This window comes from Suricata suricatta, chromosome 1 (genome assembly GCF_006229205.1).
Source record: "Suricata suricatta isolate VVHF042 chromosome 1, meerkat_22Aug2017_6uvM2_HiC, whole genome shotgun sequence".
NCBI lineage: Eukaryota > Metazoa > Chordata > Mammalia > Carnivora > Herpestidae > Suricata > Suricata suricatta.
In genome coordinates, this window is record NC_043700.1 from 128,995,349 (window position 1) to 129,016,491 (window position 21,143).

Sequence of the window (21,143 nt, forward strand, 5' to 3'; positions counted from 1 at the left end):
CTCTATAAAAGGAAGGAAGGAAGGAAGGAAGGAAGGAAGGAAGGAAGGAAGGAAGGAAGGAGGAAGAGAGCCAACACTGATGAATATTTCTTCTCTTATTCTTATTCCCAAAAAAATTTTTAATATAATCTCTGGAGAAAAAACATTATCAAAGCTGAGATTTGGAAAGTCTCACTTCTGGTGACTCATAAGCCCCTTAGCCCTGTAGGTCTGAATTTACATGGCTGTAAGTATATATGTCTACTGAGAAAGCAGTCTCCCTACCTTCTCAACCTGAAGGCCCAAAATATTTTATTCTAGACATAGATTAAACTCTCTGAATCCCTTCTCTGTGAGGCTATGGGTAAAATAGTACAAGTAAGGATGGTGATATGTGGAATCATTACAAGCACCAGGACCTGTTCACAGTGGACAAATGATCACTCCCTGGTATTGGTCCTTCTGTTGAAAAAGTAAGCAGTAAGCCAGAGCAGCAGACTTTTAAAGGATCTCTTTGCAAATAGAGGCTGAAACTGTAGCGTGCTTTGGTTAGTTGAAAGCTTTATCTATACTTTGGCCTTGCCTTGGAAGGACAACATTTTGGAGATTCTCTTACCAGTAGTTAGTCAATGATCACTAAGGTAATTGGGTTCTCTGATGTGATGGATTAGAGTGCCCAAGAAGATGTCACTCTCAAATTTAATCTCTCAGAGTCTTAAAGAACCATCTTTCTTGACCCATAGAAGACAAAGGCAGTTGCCAAAGAGAAAGGTAGTCTACATATTACAAAAATTTTTCATTTGTTAATTTAATAGGACAAAAGAAGTTTTGTGAAAATGCTTGCATAACTAAGGCATCTGGTATAATGCAAAAAAAATACAAATTTAGATGTTCTTGTTAACTTCTTTGTTACCTAGCAACTAAAGGTGAATCTTTGTGATTTATGTTTTATTTTGAAGAAAAATTATCAGTTCATTTCATCAGCAAATGTATATCTTTTGGTTATGAGAAGTATATGAAGACACTACTGATAACATTATGAAAATTCTGTGTTAAAAAATTAAAGCAGCTCACATTCCTTATTTCTCAAGCCTCAAGAAACCAAAGCCAGTCTAACTGGAATCAGTGCTTCATTTTTTTTTTAAGTTCGCCTGCCTCACATTCATCTTTTATTTTTACTTGGTTTCTATGAGATCTATGATGAAGCTTGAAGAACATTTGCTTATGTTCTTTTAATTTCAAGAAAACTGCTATTTTAAAAAATTGCCAATAAATTTTCTCCCCAAAAGTATTGATGTTTTGTAGCACTTACTTTTTTGGTGAGATGAGTGAACACCATCATTATTTTAGGTCTAATATTAATTTACCTCAAAGTTGTCTTCCCCAATCCATTTTCAAGTTTGCTCTATAGGCTCCCCCTAAAATGTTGAATACTGCTCATGAGCTTAAGGGCACAGTATGGCCATTCCTTTGCTGGTTAGGAGCTCAACATCAACCATCATCTCTGAATGTCCCAGCCTACCTTACTGTCCATGTAATATAGTTCTGAGACATAAGCATTTATTAGGCAGGATTTCTGGGAAAGGTTTGATACCTCTTGATGTTAAAAAAAAAAGGGGGGGGGTGCATTTGGCTTTGCTTCTTTCCTCTTCCTCAGCTTCCTGACTGAAATGCAGATATTTGGCTTGGAGGTGTGGAAGCCATCTTGTAACCACGAGGAAAGAATCAAGAGGATAATGGCACACATAGAAGAAATGGCAAAGTAAACTATAGGAAAAAATTGGTGTCTGATGGCAGCACTGAAGTATTACACCAGCCCTGACCAACCTACGTCTGAACTTTTTATCATGTAAAACACACAAACCTCACTTTTTAAAGCCACTGTTAGGTTGTCTGTTATTCTCAGCCAAATGAACATTTAATGATTAAAGTAACTGCCTGTGAAAGTAAGAACTGTGGAGAAAAATGACAAAAAAATCATGGGTTGGTTTGCTTTTTTTTTTTTGAGAAATATGAACCAAGTAAACCAAAACAGGAGAGCCAAGTAAGGTTTTCAAGACACAAAAATCTAGCAGCAGATGGAAAGGTCCATCTTTCCAACTAACACCAGTATTAACTGAGTTCTCAAAGTGAAGGGCTGAAGAGGTTCCTGAGACAGAGATTCAGAACACAACAGTCCTATTACCTCATCTTGCATTTTGAGATGGAGAATTCATAGTGCCCTTTGTCAAAATCCGTGTGGTTTAGGTCACAAGTTGACAAGGGGTGAGTGAGGGTGGGGAGGGAGGAAGCTTGCAGGTGGTGAAGTCAAGGCTTCTAAGACCTAATTTATTTAGTGATTTTCCAATATCCTGGATGGGCAAGAATATTTTATATATAAAAAATTTTATTCAAAAAATTGTCATATGATCCAGTAACTCCACTACTGGATATTAACCCAAAGAAAACAAAAGTACTAGTTCAAAAAGATATATGTAGGTTTCTTGCAGCATTATTTACAATAGGCAAGATATAAAGCAATCTGCGAGTCCATCCATAGATGAATGGATAAAGAAGATGTGGTATATATACAATGGGATATCACTCAATTATAGAAAAGAATGAAATTTGCCATTTGCAACAACACGGATGGACCTAGAGGGTATAATGCTAAGTAAAAGAAGTCAAAGATAAATACCACATGACTTCACTCATATGCATAATTTAAGAAACAAAACAAATAAAAAAAGAAAAAAAGACAAACCAAAAATCAGACTGAAATACAGAGCAACCTGATGGCTACCAGAGGCGAGCTGGGTGGGAGATGGGTGAAATCGGTAAAAGGGATTAAAAAGTACACTTAGCATGATGAGCACTGAGCAATATATAGAACTGAATCATTACATTGTACACCTGAAATTAACATAACACTTAATGTTAATTATTCTTTAATTTAAAAAAGTTAAAAATAAAGTGAATAAATAAAAAATAAAATAAATATCCTGGTTCATCAAAAAATTATATATATGAAATGTGTGTCAAATGCATATTCTTTGAAATCAAATATTGAATCTTTTCATCTATTCTACAGCCTGGCACACAGTGGGACATTCAATTAAGTGCCTATTTCATAAATGAATGAACATCATTTCAATTTAATTGTCCTGCTGCAAACTTTTCAGGCTTAGCTTCTCTAAAATAATGATTCATAAAATTAAAAACAATTCCTTGGGCGCCTGGGTGGCTCAGTCAGTTAAGTGTCTGACTTCAGCTCAGGTCATGATCTCACAGTTCATGGGTTTGAGCCTCGCATCGGGCTCTGTGCTGACAGCTCGGAGCCTGGAGCCTGCTTCAGATTCTGTGTCTCTCTCTCTCTGCCCCTCCTCCGCTTGTGCTCTGCCTCTCTCTGTCTCTCACAAATAAATAAATGTAAAAAAAAAAATTTTTTTAAGAATTAATTCCTGATTTTTTTTTTCTTTATTCCTTGACCTTTCCTCATAAAAACACCCTTTATCTCTTATCTCATTCCAGGCTCTGGGCTCATTCCCATTGGAAGGGTCTGTGAGGAACCTATTGCTGTAAACAGAATAAATGAAGAGGGCAAGACTTCTGAGTCCTTAGATTCATCTCCCAAGAGTCTCTACTCCATTTCTGCCACTTCTCTGACTTTTGGGAGTAAATGGAACAAAAAACCCAACACTATATTTAAGGAGAAAATACTCAACAATTGCCCACAGCACACACCCAGAGCCAAAAACATCCATGGAGATCCGTTTGCAGCATTTTTGCACAAATTGCACAAGTACCAGAGATGATCATATAAAACTTAATTTGGATTCCAGTTGTTTTTTACTTACCAGGGAGGAATTTGGAACAATGGCTACATCCACAAATTCTCTCTGTCACAGCAAATTTAAATAAACAGCTTTCTGTTTACGCGGTGAGGAAAGTGGCACCTGACAATGATCCAGCAAGCAGGGCTGAGAGAGTGCACCAGGGGCTGGTCCATCCACAGTGCTTTTTGACATGGATGTGGCCCTGACTGATGTCTGCCAAGCCATGCTGGGAACCTGACCCCCTTTTACCCAGCATGGTGGCAATGAGGTGGTTTTAAGCCTTGGGAATAATAATGACTTAAGTGTTTATAGTAGCTTTTAAGTCAAAAGGTGTCTAAATGATTTTCCCTACCCACCAGGTTAAACCTTTGTTTACCTTTGCACTTTCAAAGCTTTTCAGCGTGAATCTGAGACCATGAGCACAGGTGGCCTAAGTGGCTCAGAAAGATGAAGGGCTCGGGGAGGCAGAGTGAACAGCTCGCGATAACCTAACAGACAGCAATGAGCTTCTAGATGGAGCTGGATGTATTTGACATTGGGAGGCTGCCTCTGGGGGCACTCAGAGGTAATCGCTAGTGTTCACTATTAGAAAAGGTGGCATTCAGCAGACCTCCAGGACAAATCCTTCCCAAATAGGCACCATTTAAACCCCCCACAGGAATGCCACTCAGAGCCTAATCTTCACCCCCAGCATGAAACCTCATTCTGCAGCTCTCTCCCAGGCCAAAACCCCAGGGCCTGCTGCTTCCCTGGGAGAGCATCAGGAAGGAGTTGATGGCTGAGTAAAGTAGCAGGGCCATTATCGAGATGGCTGGTAATGTCCCACATTCTGTCATCCTGCTGCTCCATCAGGACTGTGGCTCTCAATTTAGAAAAATTTAAAAAAGGAAGAGAATGTGTCAATTTAACACAGTATCCAAGAGGTTTTTCTAGGCAGCCAACCACTTTGTCAGTAGGAACCTGTTGTCTTCACGCGAGTCAAGTAGTTAATCATCCACAAAATCCCAAGAAGAAGAAAGGGAAGCAAAAGGCAGAAAAGGGAGGTTTAATAAGGGTAGGCTGAAGTATAACCCTTGAGATAGAAGAAAGCAACCACATTTCACTTTAAGAATGAACTTGCTGCCAAGCCCTGGTGATGCCAGCAGATACGCAGCAGACCCAGACATGACCCAAGGCAAAGGGAGGTTTGCTCATTTTCCTCCTACAAATGTCGCTGGAGAGGGTCCAGGCAGTTTGAGGTGAGTTCCCTGAAGTGTTGAGTGTGAGGGTGAGGTCAGCCCCTGACTTGTTCAGGGGCTCTACGATGAAGGAGCAAATCACAACCTCTGTATCTAAGCCCACCTAGGGCAGAATTCCGGCTCTGCCACTTGCTACCTGTATAACCCTTTGCAAGTTATTGACATCCCCTGGGTCTCAGTTTCCTCAGCTGTAGGATACCTATAACGTTGCTGTGAATTTAAAGGACTTGGCTCATGAAGAAAACTAATAAACATAACTGACATAGAGGAAGTATAATTCAGATAATTCTATGTCAATTTGGGGGAACAGAACAAGCCGACTGTGTGGAAGATTCCACATGGGACCAGTTGGTGTACAGGATGCTTCCAGATTGATTACATACATAGAGGAAGTTTGCAACAAACTTTCGTTGTTTTTACTCTTAGATCCAAGTTTTCTAGCACTTAGAAAAGTGCACACAAAGCGCATTTAGATCTCTGAAGAAATTAATTGTAAAAATTATTCTTAAAATGTTTTATGGGGTGCCTGGGTGGCTTAGTATGTTAAGTGTCCACCTTCAGCTCAGGTCATGATCTCATGGTTTGTGGGTTTGAGCCCCATGTTGGGCTCTGTGCTGATAGCTCAGAGCCTGGAGCCTGCTTCAGATTCTGTGTCTCCTTCTATTTCTGCCCTTCCCCTGCTCACACTCTGTCTCTCTCTTTCAAGAATAAATAAACATTAAAAAAATTTTGTTGAAGTTAACATTAGATAGAGTAAATCCAGATTCTCAGATGATTGGTTGAATTATCCAGTCCCTACGTGCTCTAATTACTCTAAACAAAGACCAATGTCCTAGAAAACTATAGGGAAAAAATAATAATAAAAGAATGACCTCCACAATTTGACTATTAAAATTATTGGGTCACCTGGGTGGCTCGGTTGGTTAAGCATCGGACTTTGGCTCAAGTCATGATCTCACAGTCCGTGTGTTCCAGCTTCAGATTCTGTGTCTCCCTCTCTCTCCTCCCCTCCCCCACTCACCCTTCGACTCTGTCTCTCAAAAAATAAAATAAAGATATTTAGACAAAATTATTAAGGAATACCTGGGTGGTTCAGTCAGTTGTGTCTAACTCTTGATTTCAGCTCAGATCATGAACCCAAGACGGTGGTGTGGAAACTTGTGTCAGGCTTGGTGCTGAGCATCGAGCCTGTTCACTATTTTCTCTCGCTCTCTCACTCTCTCGCTCTCTCTCTCCTCTCTCTCTCTCTCTCTCTCTCTCTCTCGGTCTGTTGGGTGTCTGACTTCGACTCGGGTCATGATCTCATGGTTTGTGGGTTTGAGCCCCACATCAGGCTTTGTGCTGAAGGTTTGGAGACTGGAGCCTGCTTCAGAGTCTGTGTCTCTGCCCCTCCCCCACTCACACTCTGTAGTTCTCTCTCTCTCAGAAAATAAATAAATATTTTTAAAAAAATTTTTTTAGGGGCGCCTGGGTGGCTCAGTCGGTTGAGCGTCTGACTTCAGCTCAGGTCATGATCTCACGGTTTGTGGGCTCGAGCCCCTCGTGAAGCTCTGTGCTGACAACTGAGAGCCTGGAGCCTGCTTCAGATTCTGTGCTTCCCTCTCTCTCTGACCCTCCCCTGCTCACACTGTCTCTTTCTGTCTCTCAAAAATAAATAAAAAACATTTTTAAAAAAATTTTTAAATATCCTCTATCCTCTCTTTTTCTGCCCCTTTTTCCCACTTGCACTCTTGCTCAAAAAAGAATTTTTTAAATATTAAAATAAAGTCAAGATGGCCAATATCTTGCTTCTTTCCTTTTCTTAGAATCAATGAAGCAACAAATAGGTACTGGATGCCTCCTGTGGCCAATGCTCCTTGACTGGAACTCCAGAACTTGCAGAGATTTCTGTTATTGTCTGCAAATGAATCCTCTTCTACTTGAGTGGTGGGAGGATGGGGTGTGGTCCTTTTAGGACTGTGATGAGAGGTAAGTCTTTGTTGAGAGAGTCTCTTGTTTAGATTTCCCCCCCACTATAATGGCAACTATCTATCTCTTGTCATACTACTAAAATGGTTTAACAGTGACTTACCAATTGAAAGAGAGAGCCCAACAAGAAGAGAAAGAGAAAGGGAAAGAATCTCTACTGAAATTTTACAGTGTGTTGGGTGCTTCATATGCTTTTCCTGACTTAATCCTCACAATAATCCTATATGGTATTATTACATCCATTTTATAAGTGGGAAGCCTGAAGTTAGAAAAGGTCAAATTACTTGCCACAGTCACAACAAAATACATCATTTTTCATGAGGCCTTTATGTGGATATTACTATGCTGTCCACAATTACCAAGCCAACCACAGGGTTTCCCCCAAACTGTTGCAAAGTATTGAGAAGAAATACTGCATATGAATAAGCTGTTGGGTTTTAAAGTCCAGCCTGCAACAAAATCCGTATTATTCTATTTATTCATACAGGACCTTGGGCAAGTTGTCTAACCTCTCCAGGCCTCAGTCTCCACATTAGTAAAAAGCAAAATAATCACTTTATCACAGTGTCATGTATGAGAAAATACATGTGAAATACTTAGCCTAGAGCATGCCATAGTAATATGATTATTATGTTTATTGTGGTAAGAGTTTAAGCTCTCTCAGTCACAGAGTTCAGTAAATATTCACTGCAACTAACATTTCATTATTGGAATAATCTAGTCATGTTTAAACATTTTTTTGACACTCCCTTATTTCTATAAGCTTTATCTGGCTGACTTATCTGAGGCTTCAAAAAGAGTTTTATTTCCTTCCCACACTTTTATTAGTGTTGTCAGCTATGACCCCAGCACAATGCAGTATAGGTTTCTATAGTACCTATATCTAAGAAATAGCAATAAGTTGTGAGGTAACATCTACTTGCAAATATGGTTCTATAAATATTGTGAATTGATGACAGAAGACATGTTCCTGGTCAACCTAACAATGAAATTGAGTAAGGCACATGGCCATTCCAATCCACAGAACAAGGATGAAAGCTAAAATGGCCAAAAGAAAACTAGCCTGCAATTGTGAAATCCAGATGCCAGACCAACAAAAATAAATAGGCACAATTTTTTTAGCTCTTATATTGCACCAGAGCCTAAGTGTTTTGGATTGATTAATAAGTTTAATTTTCACAACTACCTAGGCATATTAGTATTATCATCATCTCCCTTATATAGATCCAAAAACTGAATTAAAGAAAAGAGAACTTAGCCAAGGCCATATAGTTAGTATGACTTAAACCCAGGCAGGCTAGCTCTAAAGTCCATGATTCCAACCAGTACACAGAATTCTGCACATAGTTTTAAAGAGAAAAAATAAATGTATAAATTCTTTGGCTATAATAGAGTCAGGTAGTAGATTTACTAGCTCATCATATAAATCCAATTTCTTTACTCTATGAGCCCATAGCTCAATAAACCAACACTTCCAGATTTTAGACAACACAAAACCTCATTTGGAAACATATGAATATTCAGGGAACTTTCCCCCACTTTCGTTCCCATCTCTGCATTAATCAAAACAAAGCTCTACTCAACAGTAGACATTATCTTTCATTTGGAAAATTCAGTTTGCTGTGGTTAATTTTTTAATGCTTCAGATTTGGCTTCAATTACCCATGAAAAATTATAGCTCTTGTGTATTAAATATTAAAACATTCCTATAAGATTGCATACAATTCTTCCATAAAAAATAGATAGTACAACTTGAGCTAAGAATGCCACCATCTATATTCAGCTTTTTGCACCAAATCTTCCTTTTGCTAAAAGCATAATCTTTGAGGTAAGAATTGACCATAAAAATATTAAGAAGTCCAACAAAGCAAGACCTTTAGATGATAAATGATTCTACAATTTAGTAGTATATCAAAAAATAGTCTCTCAAAAGAGAGTTGTCTCAAAGGAGAACTAAGAATACTATCTCAGAGCTTGCCCAGGGCAAAATTGCATTGACAGTCTGGAATCTTTGTTTAATATCAAAGCTAAATTAAATCACAGGCAATGATACTATGAAATGATAAAAAAAATTTAAGAACTGTTACAATCAATTCAGTGCAATAATGAATGATCCTCTAGAAGAAAAAGAAGTTAGAAATTACATAAAACTTAAGTAAACAATTTCCAGGGTGGTAGACATAAAGATTTCAAACCTTTTGATAGCACTAACATTGCTACCAATTCACACATGCAAGACCAGTATACCTTAAAATAATAGTTTTTTTATATTTTAAAAATTACTGAAGTTCCTTGGGTTACATGCAAGAGGGACTACCGTAATGCCATATTCAGTACATATCAAATAGTGTTATTGTAAAGTTCATTTATTAATCAGGTCATTCATTCATCCCACAATATTTTCCACTCACTATGGGCCATTCAGTATATCTGGCACTGAGGACACAGTGGTGAATAAGAAAGTCCTCTTCAAAGACTGCCACCCCCATTTTAAAGAGTAACTGGGACATTAAAAGAAAACAATAATAACTCTTCCCATTTGCAAAATGCTTTTTCCATTGCTATCTTCAGAACCTTTTGTGAAGAAGCTGTTGCTGTGCCTTATTTACAGGTGAAGAAAGCGAGGCTCAACCTTCATGTAATTGATAAGGGTAACACTGCTAAGAAGAGAAACAACTTCAAATTCAACTTCAAATGGAAATTCAACTTCAAAATTCAAAATCATCCCATTGTATATTGCTTCAGGGCACAAGGGGGAAATGGATGATGGGCCTGGGAGTGGAACTTCATCAAACCCTCTGAGGAAAAAGAAAGAACAACATCAAATATTAGGAGATGGGTCTAACAGCCCAAATCATAACTCTCAGCTAGTTCTTCTCTTCTTATAAGAAATAGAGCTTACCACCATGCAGGCAGCAGTGTGACATGGGAATAATTTTGTTCCACTTCCAACATCTAATACTTGAAATGCCCTCCCCCTGCCCTCCATATCCTGTTTTCTATCTCTTATATCCCTACACACCATCACATGTTCCTAGTCTGCCATTTTCTTCTTGGCTTCATTCACTTCATTACCTAGCTTTATAACCAGGATCAGCCATTTCCAAACTGCTTGTAGTACCTTAAAATCTTTGATCTTTGACTTCCTCAGTCTTATTTTTATTATGTTGGTAAAAATCAGAAACTATGACAACTGGGCCCACAGCTCATTTTGCTCTCTTAATTGATCCCTGGCCTCTCTGTTCTTTATCTTATTCTTCTCTTATTTTCCCCCCAATGTTTTTCCTACTTCTGCTGTTTGACAAGCATTGCCATATATCCAAAGGCTCCAGTCCCATTCCTATTGCTAAAATTCAATCCGTACCACCATATCAAATCTCAGGAGCTAACTTAGCCTCTCATCCGGACACTAGAAAACAAGGATTCATGGACTATACTGTGCAAGGGCAAATCTTGAAGATGGATGTTGGTAATGGAATATGAAGAATGGCTGTAGTGCCAAGTTACCTGTCCTCAAATCTCAGTTCTATTGTGTCTGGCCTAAGTAACAAGATAAAGTATCTACTATCTCTGAACTTCTGTTTTCTTTCTTTAATATTGAGGAATTAAAAACATCACTTTCCTCAAAATATACCTGAGAAATAAATGAAATGACAAGGTAAAATAATTAGCATTGTTCCTGGCATATAGTAAACACCCAGTAAACTTAAGGTATATTATAATTATTCTAGGAACTACTTTTCTTTCATCTTAGCCACGTGGCTTTAACAGAAACTTACATGATACAAAGAGAAACCTTTCTTGACCATAGTAGATTGTTCTAGGATTCAGACCCCCACCCCAATGGAACCCATGAATCCTTTCTCATATTTACACTCACTGTTTCCAAGACCTTGAGCTACCTATTTAAGGAAATGCAAATACCTTTATTGAAATGCTAAGGAAATTTCAGAAAATACCTACAGTTTAGGAAGGCACAGATTAAAGTTCTAGCACACTTGAACTTTCTCTTAAATTTCCAAATGGATGGTACCTTAAGGCATAGATCTTTCTTTATGAGAGAAGAAAAGTTCTCTATGGACAACGCCTCTGACTCCAGACTTGGTTCTCCCTTCCTGTCCGTAAGTTCTTTTCACAAATCACTCTAAAACCTGTCCTTCTTACCTCTTCCCCAACCATGATCCTTGAGAAGTGTAGTCTACGTCGGTGTCTTTCGATCTGGGGTAATCTTTTTCCTCTGGAAACATTTGACAATATATGGAGACATCACAACTGGGGAGGGGAGGGTGTCCTGCTGCTGGCATCTAGTGAGGAGAGGCCAGAGATAATGCCAAACGGCCTACATGACACAGGAGAGCCCCCATTTCCAGTGAAAAATTATCTGGCCCTAGATGTCAATAATATGAAAGTCAAATAATCCTGGTCTAAACCCAAACAAAAATGAACCTTTTCAGGGCACCTGGGTGGCTCAGTTGGTTAAGGATCTAGCTCCTGAGTTCAGCTCAGGTCATGATCTCATAGTTCATGAGTTCAAGCCCCACATTGAGCTCTGTGCTGACAGAGCTTTCTCCTCTCTCTGCACCTTCCCCCTCACACATTCTCTCTCTCAAAAACAAACAAACAAATAAACAAACATGAAGGAAAGAAAGAAAGAAAGAAAGAAAGAAAGAAAGAAAGAAAGAAAGAGAGAGAGAGAGAGAGAAAGAAAGAAAGAAAGAAAAAGAACCTTTCTTCCATTACCAAAAAGTCAATTCTACCTTTGGAATCAGTTTTCTTCCATTATTATGTACAAGAGTTTTAATTTCTCTCCTTCTTTACCTAAATCCTACCATAATCATACAGTGCTACATTAGTCATAAATGAGAATGGATCAGGATGATTATATCGATTTAACTCAAAATTTGTGATGGAGCTGGGAAGGGACGGAAGTTGCCAATCTTCCCACTGCAAGTGTATTCCAAGAAGACACAAGGGAAAAGGCACACACTCTTAAGAAAGAATGTTGAATTAGCGAGACAGGTATGGTGATTATTAGTGTTAAAAGAACTTTGGCAGGAAGTAGCAAATTTTATGTAAACTTGGTGCATGCTTTCAACAAGGAGAACGCTGACCACAAAATCAGTAATGGTAAATAAGTTGATGGTGTTAACTTTAAACAGAGCACAGAGCAACTTTATTTGAGTAAAAACAATTGAATGTATTTGGGAATAGCAGAAGAATTGCAATTCAGGAAAAGAAATCTATGGCAAACCATAGACAAGCCTAAACAGGCAAAGGGAAGGTCAGCTTTTATCAGGCTGTAGGAGAAAATGTGGGATGGTTGTTCTGAACAAAAGTTTATTGGAAAAGGACAAGAATTGGAGTTTATGAAAATTTCTCATTGGCTGCAAGCAGTGGTTAGTGCCATGTTGCTGGGATGAACTGAGATCTTCCTTCCTTTTTTTAAAGGCAGGAGATAAATTCATATGTGAAAAGTGTCCTTCCTTGTTAACATAATTGCCTTCTTCCTGCTGGCTCTGCAGGCTTCAGTGAATCCTATGTGTGTGAGAGCTCTCCTTCAGTGCTTCCCAACTCAATCTTAAGTGAAGCTTCCTTATTTATTTTCACAATGGGCTACAGTAACCAATAAAATTTCTAGAAAGTAATTAGAAATAGTATCTTAGATTGAGCAAGTGCTGAGTCTTGAAGAACTTGGAACTTGAAATATGAGTCCTGCCATCTTCACAAAAGATACCAATAAGATGAACTGTGGTGATCCTATTATGTTAACTGGGTCAAAATACTGGCTGAAGGGAAATCAACAAGATGATACATTGAAGACAAATTCATAATGAAATGTATCTAAAGAACTAGATAGTCTTATTTTATACATAGGCCACTATATATAAAAAGTTGGGAGAACATAATAGATAATTTAAAATTAATGTTCTTATTGGCTAAAAATTATAATGAGAATGAAAAGCAATTGAACAAAAACTATGGGCTAATTTTTAGATCAGTAAATATATAAGATATAGAGAGAACTGAGCTAGCCAAGAAGAGGATTGAGTATTCAAAAAAATGTGGAATAAGGAATGTCAAACAAAGGCAAATTTGGTCAACTTGATCTCTGCAATGGAAAGAAATAGATGTCAAGAGGGAGAGTTGGAACGCTCATTGGTCTTTAGACACAAAACCAGTAAAACTGTCCAATTTTTTAGGAGGAAATGAGGAAAGGCTATATGTAGAGTGTGTTCTTATTAACAAAGAATCCAAGCTTGAGTTCTCTATCCAAATTTAGCCATCATATATCACCTATCACACTGGATAACACAATCACAAACAATGACAAAGGAAACCATTTACTTAGTTCATTTTTTACTGTCCATTAAAGAAACCATGAAGTTATTTGCATGATAGAGATGTGCTATTCAGATCCCTTTCAAGGAAGGACTTGCTGCCCCTCATTCAGTTCCTTCCTGGAGCTTTTCAAGTGTCCTTCCTGGGGCAGCCTGACTGAGCAAGGTGAGAGGACCAAGGGCTGCCCATTTCAGCCCATTGCAGGACACTCAGATGGGAGGTTTGCTAGCATCGAGGTCTGAGTACTTCCTTCCTCTGCCCTGTCCTGCGCCCCCTCCTTTCCTTTCACACTGATAAATATTTTTCACCCCAAACTTCTTAACATCTCTTTCAGAGAACCCAACATGTGACAATTACATTTAGAAGCATCTCAAGAGGTTCCACTCAATAGCAATACCCATTCCTTACCTCTAATTAGCCATGTGAGCTGGGAGAAATCACTTAATCCCTCTAAACTCTGATTTCCTTATCTGTGAAATGATGTTTGATAGTTACTGCAAAGAATGGTTGTAGAGAATAAAATTAAATAATGTATGTAAAATGCTTAACTTGGTGCCTGACTCACAGCAGGTATCCGGAATTGCCAGCCCTACCCCTTCCAACAGTAGAAAAAAGGCAAAAAGGTGGTTGGTGGTAGGAGGAGGGGAGACCAAATAATCTTTAATGGATGAAGTTCTCTAAAATGCCAGAGATGGCAAAATTTGGAGCTATTGATAAAAATCAGGCTTCTTTATTGTTATGTGTTGTAATATTATGAAGAAAGTTTCCTGGATTACAGTTTATAAACCTAGTGAATAGAGTAACCAAAGGCAGTAGAAAAATCATGATACAGAAATGGGGGAGGGTTTAAAAGTAACTCATAAAGCAGTTGTAGCAAGAATCACAATTCCTGTCCACACAAAGATTGAATCTACCCACTCTCCTTCACATCTGACTCTTACAATAAGAAGTCTCTAGAGTATTGCCGGTCTGAAATGGGCTGTCCTAGTAACTAAGCAGTAAGAATGGCTGCAGAGAAAGAGGATTATGTAGGATGTAAGAGGGGCTGAACTCAAAGAGGGGACTCATTAACTATGAGAGTAAAATGAAAAGCATTTAGTTATGAAATTCAGCATCAAGTTTTTCTCTATCCAATAGTACTTGAAAATGTCTCCCATGTAGCTTTCTATATCCCTGACATCAGGGCATGTCAGCTTTGCTGACTAGATGAAAAATATTGACAGCTAGATTGTTGTAATAATATAGACAGAGGCACTAAGTTTCAAAGTGCAAGACCGTTATTCAACTTGGAAAGCACAGAACCAGTGATTCCTTCAGGTCTCCAGTCACCTTGGAAGCTGTTCATGGCACAGAGGAAAGCTTGAGGAGTAGACATTTCAGTTTTTATGTCTACAAAACGTTGCTTTAGCGCCACAGCTCCTAAGGAATGAAGTTAGTGTTAAAGATTTAATGCCTTTTCACATTAGTGATGTCAGCACAAAAATGGCCATCTTCTCTGAATAATTTATCTTCCCACTGCATAATTTTCTTATCTTTTTTTCTCCTGCATTTTGGCTTTTTACTATAGATGGGGAGGTAAATGGCTGTTAGTCCCCGACAAAACCTGTGGAGCATCCTTCCCATCAATCAATTAAAAAACACTTACCTTATATTCAACATGATTTATTTCTTGTTAATACAATTGTCTCACTATATCCTCCTATTATTATACCCTTAATTCCATTAGCCATTCGCTTAATGCTCGCTTTAAGGCTGACCCCCAAAGAGCTCGGAAGAGAGAGGGAAGTCCTTCTAATAGGGGCATTGCCAATAAAACTCTGGAAGCTCTTCTCCTAAAGCCTTGTAGGTCACGAAAAAGATAGGTCACAGAATGTATCCTGCCTGGAAAGAATAGAGCAATCTTTCATTTATTTGTTCTGATGGATACTGCTTGATGGTTTAAAAATCCTTAAGAGCTCTTATCTTAAAAGTCAACACAATAGGTTCACAAAGCATAATCCTATACATCATATAGGAATGGATGACACTCTACCAAGCCTTCCTTAAGCAAATTTAAAAAGGGGGAAACAAAGGATATAAAACCATTTGTATTGTTTAAAGATGAATGGCTTGCTTGGGGTGGAGCAAAAGGTTAACCTCTTAAATACTTAAGTGACTCAAAAACATTGTAGTATTATTTCTCACAGTGGTGGAGTTCTTGTTCTGTAGCAAATTTCTTCCATTTGAGTTGAAATTTGATAGCTCTAAATAGAAGCCTTTGTATTGCACTTCTAAAATTACACATTAAACAGCTGCTATGATTTTTTTCTCAGTGAGGGCATACACTTTTTATTTTAATGTTTATTTATTTTGAGAAAGAGAGAGAGAAAGAGTGTGTGTGTGTGTGTGTGTGTGTGTGTGTGTGTGTGTGTGTGTGTTTGAGCATGAGTTGGGAAGGGGCAGAGAGTGACAGGAGAGAGAGAATCCCAAGCACTCTCCACACTGTTAGCACAGGGCCCCACATGGGGCTCTATCCCACGAACCAGTGAGACGATGACCTGAGACAAAATCAAGAGTCAGACACTCAACCAGCTGAGCCACCCAGGTGCCCCAAGGACATATGCTTTCTTTTTGAAATGTAATTGGATGACTATCTCCATATAATATACAAGCACATATATTTCTGTATCAATACATTTTGGGTTCAGTCATGTGAATCAGGCCCTATTGCTTGCCTAACAGCCATTTCTCTCTGCTTCTTTGCGAATAGAAACATAGTTTTATTTAGGAGTCCACCTTTCAGAAACAAGGTTCCCATCCAAAGCCTAAGGGTAAATCTGGTCAATAAAACCAGTAATGGACATTCCATAGCCCCTGCTTGCCATTGATATCAGGGCAGGCTTCTGGGATAGGTTTCCTCATTCCTAAAAATAAACATAAAACATGAACATAATTGTGACTACCTGTGATGCCTGTGGTTTTGACCATCATTGGAAGGATAGACAAGAACATAGCGAATATCCTGGGGGTGACAGATTAGAAACACAAAAATATTTGTCTGCTTGATGACATAATTTATCCTATAACTTATCAAACTGAGCCTACCCTCCTTTTTTTTTAATTTTTTTTAACATTTATTTATTTTTGAGATACAGATCATGAGCAGGGAAGGTGCAGAGAGAGAGGGACACACAGAATCAGAAGCAGGCTCTAGGCTCTGAGCTGCCAGCACAGAGCCCGTTGTGGGGCTAGAACTCACGAACTGTGAAATCATGACCTGAGCTGAAGTGGGACGCTTAACCGACTGAGCTACCCAGACACCCCTAGACTACCTTCCTTCAACACTTCTTGTATGAAAGAATAAGTGAAGTCATAGTTTAAGTCAGTTAAGTCAACGTTGTCTATTAACTGCAGCTGGAGGCATCTTTGCTGGACGGCACAGTCACTTTTTAAAAACACCGTCTATTATATTTTTGCTTTTTGCTTCCTCTTCCTTTTCCATCTCTTTTCCTTCTCTCATCACAAATCACCTCCCACTTAGCCCTATTCTGAATTAACCTCTGTTTACAACTTGGAACATGTCTGCCTGTATTTTTCTCCATGTGCACTTAATCATATAAATATAGGAGCGCCTGGCTGGCTCAGTCAGTTGAGATTCGAACTTTGGCTCAGGTCATGATCTCACAGTTTGTGGGTTTGAGCCCTGCGTTGGGCTCTGTACTGACAGCTCAGAGACTGGAGCCTGCTTCGGATTCTGTGTGTCCCTCTCTCTCTCTCTGCCCCTTCCCTGCTCATGATCTGTCATGATCTCTCCGTCTCTCAAAAATAAATAAATGTTTAAAAAATTTTTTTTCAATATCATATACACATAAACATAGGGGCACCTGCACCTGGGTGGCTCAGTTGGTTAAGCATCCGACTTTAGCTCAGGTCATGATCTCAATGTTTCTGAGGTCCAGCCCCGCGTTGGGCTGTGTGCTACCATCTCAGAGCCTGGAGCCTGTTTTGGATTCTGTGTCTCCCTCTCTGTCTCTGCTCCTTCCCAACTCGAGCTTTGTCTCTCTCTTAAAAATAAATAAACATTTTAAAAAATTTAAACATAAAGGTTATAGCCTTACAAACAAAAATGAGATTGCATCATGCACATTCTTTTGTATCATGGTTTTTTTTTTTTTAATATTCCACAATGAATGTGGTAATTTCTTTCAGTCAACTAATACAGCTTTAAATTCAATACAGGTTCAGTAGCATTCATGGTATGGATGTGAAAATTCAACAGTTTCCCTAATAGTAGTCACTTACTTGGTTTTTAATTTATTGCTGAATACACAATGAGTTAGCTATAAACTTGGGCACATATTCTTTCATACTGGTGCTTTTATTTATGTGGGAGAGATTCAAAGAGTGAATGTTGAAAAAACTACACATTGTCTTTTTTATAATCATTTTCCTAAATGACACTATGATTCATGGTTTCAACAATACAGGAGAGAAACTTTGCCCCAAATGCTCACCAGCACTTGCTTTTTCTTTCTAAACTTTTGTCATTGGGATAGGTGTAATGGATAGCTCATGTCTACTCTAATTTGTATCTTCCTCTCTGCTAGCGAGTTTAAGTATATGTTTGCTAACCATTTGTATTGGCTTCTCTATAAATAGTATATTTTTATTCCTGCTCATTTGTTGTTGTTATATGACTAGTCCTTTTACTTATAAACCTCTAAAAGTTTCTATGCATTATAGATGACAGCTCTTTGTCATCTATGTTGCAAATATCATCATATAGCCAATCCTTTGTCTGTGGGTATGGTACCTTTTCTAAACATAAACATTAAATTGGCCATTTATAGCAGCACTATCAACAGTAGCCAAATTATGGAAAGAGCCCAAATGTCCATTGGCTGACAAATGGATAAAGATATGGCATATACATACAATGGAATATTACTTGGCAATCAAAAAGAATGAAATATGCCATTTGCAAAAACATCAATGGAACTAGCGTATTATGCTAAGCTAAATAAGTCAGAGAAAGATTTATAGCATATGATTTTACTCATATGTGGAATTTAAGAAACAAAACAGTTAAAACATAGGGGAAAGGAAGGAAAAATAAAGTAAAAACAAAAAAAGAGGCAAACCATAAGAGACTCTTAAATACAGAGAACAAACTGAGGATTGCTGGAGGGGTTTTGGGTGGGGGATGGATTAAATGAGTGATAGGCATTAAGGAGGGCACTTGTTGGGATGACCACTGGGTAAGTGTATATGTAAGTGATGAATCACTAAATTCTACTCCAGAAACCATTATCACACTCTCTGTTAACTAATTTGGATTTAAATAAAATTTACAAATTAAAAAAAATTTTTGGAAGGGCATTTCCAGCAAAAAAGGAAAAAAAAAGAACTATAGTAATTCCTCATACAATAATTCCTATGATAATTCTATAAAATAAACTGATTAGCCAATATAATTTATCTATAATATAGAATGAAAAACCAAACAAGCTGTAATGCTTCGTGTAGATTTTAAAATGTGGAGACATTCTTAAATGTACCTGTAGAATGTATGAAATATATATAGGAATTGTATACAACTCTTTCAATAACTTCATTGATTTTCTAGAAGGTCACATAAGGGAGTAATACATTAAAATGGTTTTGAAGTGGTGAAAAAAAAACTGGCATGTATGGTCCTCTTTTCTTTTCTAGCTTCTGAGTTTACAATTAGTATTAAGAACATTGATCCACCTTGCCTTCACCTCTGCCTGTATTGTGTATATAAGCCTGTTTCTTACTTTAAAGCTTTCATTTGTTGGGCACCCAGGTGGCTCAGTCAGTTAAGTGTCTGACTTCAGCTCAGGTCGTGATCTCAAGGTCCATGAGTTTGAGCCCTACATCAGGCTCTGTACTGACAGCTCAGAGCATGGATTCTGCTTCAGATTCTGTGTCTCCCTCTCTCTGCTCCTCCCCCACTCACTCTCACTCTGTCTCTGTCGCTGTCTCTGTCTCTGTCTCTCTCCTCAAAATAAACACACATTAAAAAATTTTTTAAAACACCTTAACTGTTTAAAAACCCCTATGTGAAAAGCCATTGAAATAAAAATATTTCAACTCATAGAAGCAAAAAGCAGAATGGAGGTTGTTCGGAGCTGGAGGCAGGAGGAAATGGGGAGTATTGTTCAAAAAGTATAGAGTTTCAGTCAATCAAGATGAAAAGGTTCTAGATGTCGGGTGCACAATGTGTGTGTAGATAGCAAAACTGCACTATACACTTAACATTTTATGAAGAGAGTAGATTTTACATTAATGTGCTTTTTATCACAATAAAAAATATTTCCACTAATTTTAGAAGAAAAATTATCTTGCATTTCATCATGAGTCAAGAGATACCCAACTAATTTTCACAGATAGAAACATGTGCTAATTAAATAATGAAAGGAAGTATGTGCAAGTTATAAACAATTGGAAAGTAAATACAGTTCACACATAAAATGCAGGCATATTTTTTACTCCATTTTTCCCTTAACTTTCTTATTGTCTTTACCAATTTTTAGAACTTGTAGGAGATTCATAATTATCTTATATTCAAATTGTCCAGAAAAGTGTCTTTGGATAAAAATAAAAAGGAAACAACATTTCAAAATGTAGAAAAAGTTTGTGTACATGACAGATTGAAAATTATGTAGGAAGTATCCCCTCTCCCTCTCCTTCCATGGCTGTGTGCAAGGCAAAATATTTTGGGTTTCCCCAAACAAGACACACAATTCAAATTTATTATATACAAACTTCTCTCTTACCAAAAACTCTTGTTTTAAGTAATTGGTATGTCTTTCCATGAAACCATAATATTAAAATATCACTCTTTTTAGTCCATTGATTTGATATGATTTGGGGTGAGAGAGCCACCCAGAAAATGGTATATCATTTGAAGAGCCATTATGGCTAAGTTGTTGACTGAATAGACATTCTGAGAGAGAACTCTATCCTAGGTTTTCTTTTTTTTTTAATTATAAATAGTTTTTTAATATTAAGCACTGGCAAGGGTGTAGAAAGACAAATTCTCATACATTTCTGTTGGGTATTTTAAGTGATACAAGTATTTTGAAAATATTTGTTAAATTCTTATAAAATTAAAAATTCCCCTAAAACACAATCCAATCTATCCATGTTGTGTATTTAGCTAAAATAAGTAAAAGTATATATCCACATTCACATCTGGACCTGAATGTTTGTATCCTTTTAATAATAGCAAATTTGAAAGTAATTTAACTATCCAATAATGATGAAAAAATTAAATAAATGTAATATATCCATATAATTAGAATTACTAAGTAATTTTATTTTATTTTTTTATTTTTTTCTGTTTATTTATTTATTTTTTAACATATGCAATTATTTTCCATCATTTACACTACAGTAGTTACAATGACACTCCAAACAGAAAAGCAAAGTAAAAAATCAAAACCCCAACTTCTATTTCATGTAATTAGACTTATACAGAAATTAGAAGGTTAAGTAACAACTAGTTAATCACCTAATTTCACAGCTATCTGAAGTGGCAATCGCTATATAGCAGCTTATCTATGATACATTCAAGATACGTGATACAATTCCTAGATTTTCTTAAAGGGCTTTAACTATTTTATGTTTTACATCTATTTCTTTAATCCATTAGAAATTTATTTTTACATATGATGTAAGAGAGAATTCAACTCAATTTTATTCCAGAAGGATACTACTTGAGCTGGCATCATCTAGTAAATATTCCATTTTTAGATATTAAATATATATTAAATTTTCATACATAGTTACATTATATTTT